The following is a 7,325-nucleotide window of genomic DNA, read 5'->3' as shown; positions in this document are numbered from 1 at the left end:
CTCCATTATCCTTGGTTAAGGAGAAAATCCCGCTCCAATTACAAAGAGGAGCTGACTCTGGCGGCAGCAGGAGAACGAAAAACAGAAGAGTCCCAAGCCACAGAATCAAGGCAATCAAAACAGTCTCTTCCAAGCCTATCAATGCGCATAGCGTCGCTCCGCATAGCACACTGTGCCAGCCGTTCTGCTGAACACAGGAAAAGCCTGCTGAGTCAACCCAAGAAGTCCACCCAGTAAAGATTCCTGTTTCCCACGGTGGCCAAGCTATGTACAAAGGGCAACGGTGTACCCCCCTTCCCAGCAACTGGTATACAGAGAGCCAGTTTGGCGTAGAAGAAGATGATATTGGATTTATATCCCGCCCTCCACTCCAAAGAGTCTCAGAGCGGCTCACAATCTCCTTTCCCTTCCTCCCGCACAACAAACACCCTGTGAGGTGGGTGGGGCTAAGAGAGCTCTTACAGCAGCTGCCCTTTCAAGGACAACCTCTGCCAGGGCTATGGCTGACCCAAGGCCATTCCAGCAGGTGCAAGTGGAGGAGTGGGGAATCAAACCCAGTTCTCCCAGATAAGAGTCCGCACACTTAACCACTACACCAAACTGGCTCTCCAGTTAAGTAGCGGTTAAGTGCACAGACTCTTCTCTGGGAGAACCAGGTTTGTTTCCCCACTCCTCCACTTGCAGCTGCTGGAGTGGCCTTGGGTCAGCCATCGCTTGCACAGGAGTTGTCCTTGAAAGGGCAGCTACTGTGATAGCCCTCTCAGCCCCACCCACCTCGCAGGGTGTCTGTTGTGGGGGAGGAAGATAAAGGAGATTGTGAGCCGCTCTGAGACTCTTCGGAGTGGAGGGCGGGATATAAATCCAATATCATCATCTTCTATGAGAGCCAGTTTGTTATGAGTGCCAGTTTGGTGTAGTGGTTAAGTGTGCAGACCCTTATCTGGGATAACGGGGTTTGAGTCCCCACTCCTCCACCTGCACCTGCTGGAATGGCCTTGGGTCAGCCATAGCTCTCGTAGGAGTTGTCCTTGAAAGGGCAGCTGCTGTGAGAGCCCTCTCAGCCCCACCCACCTCACAGGGTGTCTGTTGTGGGGGGGGGAGGTAAAGGAGATTGTGAGCCACTCTGAGACTCTTCGGAGTGGAGGGCGGGATATAAATCCAATATCTTCATCTACCTCACAGGGTGTCTGTTGTGGGGGAGGAAGGGAAAGGAGATTGAGAGCCGCTCTGAGACTCTTCGGAGTGGAGGGCGGGATATAAATCCAATATCTTTATCTACTTCACAGGGTGTCTGTTGTGGGGGGGGGAGGTAAAGGAGATTATAAGCCGTTCTGGGGTTCAGGGGTGGGATATAAATCCAATATCATCATCATCTTCTATTCCAATGGAGGCTCCCTTAATTTACCCTTGAAACCCTCTCAGCAGACTGGAAGAAAATTTCCTAAGTTGGTTGTGTGCAAAACCATTCTCTTTATTTTCTTCCTTTCTGACTGAGACTCAGGTTGGATTACACCAGGGGTGTCAAACATGCAGTCTGGGGGCAGAATCAGGCCCCTGGAGGGCTCCTATCAGCCCCCCCCCGAGCAACTGGCTGTCCTGTGCCTCCTTCTCCCTCTCTCTGGCTTCCTTCTGCATCACGGCTTGCTCAGTTGCACAGGAGCTCCAGAGCAAAACCTCTATTTTCTCCATTGGCTGAGGCTTCTCCCTTGGGGAGGAGGGGGGCTAGGCAGAGCTTGTGTTCCCAGGCTCTCTCAATCGCACAGCAGAGCTATTGAGCCAAGCCTCTCTTCCTTCCACTGGCTGAGGCTCCTTCCCCCCCAGGAAGGAAGGAAAGAGCCAGCGCTTCCTTTGCCCAGTTTCCTGGATCCCGTAGGAGAAATGCAAAGCAAGCATCTCTAAGACCGACGAGTGCCAATGTTTTTAAGCATGTTTTAAGTTTTTAAAAGAATATATTTAATTGTTTGCCTGTGTCCTTTATAGAGTTTATAGATCTGCTACTTAATCTTAAATAGATACACACATGGCCCAGCCAGACATGGCCCGGCCCAGCTCAACAAGGTCTCATTTATGTCAGATCCAGCTAGGTTGCCCAATCCCCAGGTGGGGGCAGGGGATCCCCTGGTTTGGAGGCCCTCCCCCCGCTTCAGGGTCGTCAGAAAGTGTGGGGAGGGGAGGGGGAATGTCTGCAGGGAACTCTTTTATTTCCTAGGGAGATTTATTCCCATCGAAAATAATGGAGAATTGATCCGCGGGTATCTAGAGGCACCAAATTTTCAGTATAGCATCTAGTGCCTCTCCCCAAAATGCCCCCCAAGTTTCAAAACGATTGGACCAGGGGGTCCGATCCTATGAGCCCCAAAAGAAGGTGCCCCTATCCATTATTTCCTATGGAAGGAAGGCATTGAAAACGTGTGCTGTCCCTTTAAATGTGATGGCCAGAACTCCCTTTGGAGTTCAATTATGCTTGTCACAGCCTTGATCTTGGCTCCACCCCTAATGTCTCCTGGCTCCACCCCCAATGTTCTCCTGGCTCCAGCCACAAAGTCCCCAGATATTTCTTAAATTGGACTTGGGAACCCTAGATCCAGCCCTTATAACAAATGAGTTCAACACCCCTTGATTACACGGTGTAACTCAATACAATTGACAAGATAGGATAATTTTGTCTGTCTAGAGCAGAGTTCTCCAACACGGTGCTGTTGGGTGCCTGCCAAGAGGGTGTGGCCATGGTAAGGCAGGCGGGGCTTGTCATTGGCTGCCTTCATTCAACTGAAAAGTCTTTTCCATTGGACTGATTCAGTCTAAGGTAGCTTCCACGTGTGTAACAGCTGGGGAAAGTAAAGCCATTTGAGAACAGGGACAACTTTAAGGTCATCGAAGTTTGATTCAAGGAATGAGCTTTCGGGTGCACTTCCTCAGATACAATGACGCGGAATTTCCAGTCCATACATATGAATTTCCCAGTCCATACATATAAGGCAGAGATTGAACAGCAAATTAGCATACAACATAATGATGATTTAGCAAATGCTCACAGGAATAAGTTAAGTTTATAAGGTCACCATTGGAGAAAAATAGTGGCCCGAATAAATATAAATCCAAGGATAAACAAAATATATCAGAATTGGAGTTAGATGTGTAAATGTACCATTCTGAATTGTGGTGCGCTAAGAGTAATTGACTGAGATCTCCATTTGTCTTGTCTCAAACATGGAGAGAACTAGTTGCATCTTTTTCTTTGCAGGTGGGGCGATTTGTAGTGCGGTGTTTTAGTATCCTCTTTGACCAGACCACAGAAATGCATTGCCAATACACGATTCTAATATTCATGGCAATCATTGTCTGGCTGGGTCATTCTAATATTCATTGCAAATCCCGTCTACAAATACAAGCTGATGGGGTGTGAACTGGCAGAGACTGACCAAGAGAGAGATCTTGGGGTCGTGGTAGAGAACTCACTGAAAATGTCAAGACAGTGTGCGGTTGCAATAAAAAAGGCCAACGCCATGCTGGGAATTATTAGGAAGGGAATTGAAAACAAATCAGCCAGTATCATAATGAAGAAGAAGATGATGATATTGGATTTATATCCCGCCCTCCACTCAAGAGTCTCAGAGCGGCTCACAATCTCCTTTATCTTCTCCCCCCCACAACAGACACCCTGTGAGGTGGGTGGGGCTGAGAGGGCTCTCACAGCAGCTGCCCTTTCAAGGACAACCTCTGCTAGAGCTATGGCTGACCCAAGTCCATGCCAGCAGGTGCAAGTGGAGGAGTGGGGAATCAAACCCGGTTCTCCTAGATAAGAGTCCGCACACTTAACCACTACACCAAACTGGCTCTCCAGTATAAATATACGGGTATAATGCCCCTGTATAAATTGATGATGCGGTCTCATTTGGAATACTGTGTACAATTCTGGTCACCGCACCTCAAAAAGGATATTATAGCATTGGAAAAAGTCCAGAAAAGGGCAACTAGAATGATTAAAGAGTTGGAACACTTTCCCTATGAAGAAAGGTTAAAACGCTTGGGGCTCTTTAGCTTGGAGAAACATCGACTGTGGGGTGACATGAGAGAGGTTTACAAGATAATGCATGGGATGTAGAAAGTAGAGAAAGAATTTTCTCCCTTTCTCACAATGCAAGAACTCATAGGCATTTGATGAAATTGCTGAGCAGTCGGGTTAAAACGGTTAAAAGGAAGTACTTCTTCACCCAAAGGGTGAGTAACATGTGGAATTCACTGCCACAGGAGGTGGTGGCGGCTACAAGCATAGACAGCTTCAAGAGGGAGTTAGATAAAAATATGGAGCAGAGGTCCATCAGTGCCTGTTAGCCACAGTGTGTATATGCGTGTGTGTGTATGTATATATATATATATATATATATATAAATAATTTTTTTTGTCCATTGTGTGACACAGTGTTGGACTGGATGGGCTATTGGCCTGATCCAACATGGCTTCTGTTATGTTCTTATGTTCTTACTGTTCTAATCTACTATTCCAAATAAGAAATACACTAAAACAGGGGTGGCCACCGGTAGCTCTCCAGATGTTTTTTTGCCTACAACTCCCATCATCCCCAGCCAGCATGGCCAATGGCTGGGACTGATGGGAGTTGTAGGCCAAAAAAAAAAAATCTGGAGAGCTACCGTTGGCCACCCCTGCACTAATATAAAGAGGATATATAGCCCTTCTTGGTGAGAATCAGCAGACGCCTTGTTCCTTCCGAGCAACTCTTGGGCAAGTAGCCTAACAGTTGCGGTAGGACAGGAACTTTCATGCGTCACTGCTAGCATGTGGCTGTTAGTCTGACTTTAGCAGCAGAAAAGAGCAGACCTCGGATTCAGCGGGAGCTCCCAGCAGCGCAGCTCCCGAACCTTTCTGAGAGTCCCACCTCCTCCTTCCCGCCTTGTCCACTGAATAGCAGGTGCAGCTGCATAACAATCCCCGGATGAGCTCCACCACCTATTTTTCTACAAAACGACCCCTGGAAAAGAGTAAAAGTCCTGCAGCACCTTCGAGATGAACAAAATGTGAGGCAGGATAGGTCACTGCTCACTTCCTCATATCGCTCCTATCTCGTCACGGATTTTCTTTTATTATCTGTATGCTTATTTGCACTATTCACAGGTCTTCCTGATTGCTTTAACCCAGGGGTGGGGAACCTTTTTTTTTTGCCAAGGGATGTATGGATATTTATAACATCATTCGCGGGCCATAAAAATTATTAACTAAAAAAACAATGCTATGCCGAGGGAGAAGAAGATGACATTGGATTGATATCCTGCCCTCCACTCAAGAGTCTCAGGGTGGCTCACAATCTCCTTTACCTTGCTCCCCCACAACAGACACCCTGTGAGGTGGGTGGGGCTGAGAGGGCTCTCACAGCAGCTGCCCTTTCAAGGACAACCTCTGCCAGAGCTATGGCTGACCCAAGGCCATTCCAGCAGCTGCAAGTGGAGGAGTGGGGAATCGAACCCGGTTCTCCCAGATAAGAGAGCTCTGGCTGACCCAAGGCCATTCCAACAGCTGCAAGTGGAGGAGTGGGGAATCAAACCCGGTTCTCCCAGATAAGAGAACTCTGGCTGACCCAAGGCCATTCCAGCAGCTGCAAGTGGAGGAGGGGGGAATCCAACCCGGTTCTCCCAGATAAGAGAGCTCTGGCTGACCCAAGACCATTCCAGCAGCTGCAAGTGGAGGAGTGGGGAATCAAACCCGGTTCTCCCAGATAAGAGAGCTCTGGCTGATCCAAGGCCATTCCAGCAGCTGCAAGTGGAGGAGTGGGGAATCAAACCCTGTTCTCTCAGATAAGAGTCCGCTCACTTCACCACTACACCAAACTGGCTCTTTACCTTTTTTTTTGAGAATGATTCAGGCCAGCGAAATTAATGCAATTAATTGTTTTTCTATTTGAAGTCACGCAGGGAGTGTCTAATCTAGCACGCACGCGCACACATACACACAGCCTGCCACCCAAGGCAAATGCCTAGGTCCAGGATTTTTTGTAGAAAATGGGGTACAGTGAGCAGAGCTACATATACGTAGCTGGTGGGCTGTGGTTAATATTCTTTGTACCACTTTGCATTCTTAGCCAGTGCCCACCAGCTATATGTAGCTCCGCTCACGGTACCCCATTTCATTGTCTGATGAAGTGTGCTTCTAGCACACGAAAGCTTACATTCTGAATAAAACTCGGTTGGTCTTAAAGGTGCCACTTGACTCCTACTTTGTTCTAAGGCTGAATGAGCTTTACTGTGAAAGGTACAGGTGCATTGCAGAGGCGTCTGGCTGGCCAGCCACTTGCCCTAAACTTCTAAGAAAACTAACTTTTCATGTACCCCTTGTAATGAAATCTTTTTTTGTATGCCATATGCGAGATGCGGAGTTCCTCGATGGAAGAAGGCTGTAGGTGTCAAAAAGACAAGCCAGAGTTTGCAAGAAGCCAGTGACATCGGTCCAAAGCGGGGGTGGCCAAACTGCGGCTCAGGGGCGACAGATGGTTCTTTCACACATATTGTGTGGCTTTTGAAGCCCCCAGCACTCTGTCGGCTGGCTTGGAGAAGGCATTTGTTTCTTTGAATACCTTCACCAAGCCAAGCCAGCCAGCAGCTTGGAGAATGCATTTAAAGTTAAAGTTGCTTTCTTTCCACCTCCCTCATCTATTTCCTTCCTTCCTTCCTTCCTTCTTTCCTTCCTGTCTTGCGGCACTCAAATATCTGACACTCAAGCCTTGCAGCTCTCAAGCATCTGACATTTATTCTATGCGGTTCTTATATTAGAATCATAGAATCATAGAGTTGGAAGGGACCTCCAGGGTCATCTAGTCCAACCCCCTGCACAATGCAGGAAACTCAAAAACCCCTCCCCCTGAACTCACAGGATCCTCATCGCTGTCAGATGGCCATCCAGCCTCTGTTGAAAAACCTCCATGGAAGGAGAGCCCGCCACCTCCCGAGGAAGCCTGTTCCACTGAGGAACCCCTCTAACGGTCAGGAAGTTCTTCCTAATGTTGAGCCGGAAACTCTTTTGATTTAATTTCAACCCATTGGTTCTGGTCCTACCTTTCAGGGCCACACAAAACAATTCCACACCATCCTCTATATGACAGCCCTTCAAGTCCTTGAAGATGGTGATCATGTCACCTCTCAGCCACATCCTCTTCAGGCTAAAATATTAAGCAAGTTTGGCCCATAGCAATATTCCCAAATAAGAAAAACTTAACGTCAGGGGTGGTGGTGGGGGGGTTGGTGAGGGTTTTTATTTTGGGGCACCATTTAAATAAAAAAAAAATCTGAACCCAAAGAATCACTATACAGAACTCA

Source organism: Heteronotia binoei, chromosome 8 (genome assembly GCF_032191835.1).
Source record: "Heteronotia binoei isolate CCM8104 ecotype False Entrance Well chromosome 8, APGP_CSIRO_Hbin_v1, whole genome shotgun sequence".
NCBI classification, from domain to species: domain Eukaryota; kingdom Metazoa; phylum Chordata; class Lepidosauria; order Squamata; family Gekkonidae; genus Heteronotia; species Heteronotia binoei.
The sequence above is the reverse complement of the archived record's forward strand: the minus strand, read 5'-3'. Positions refer to the sequence as shown.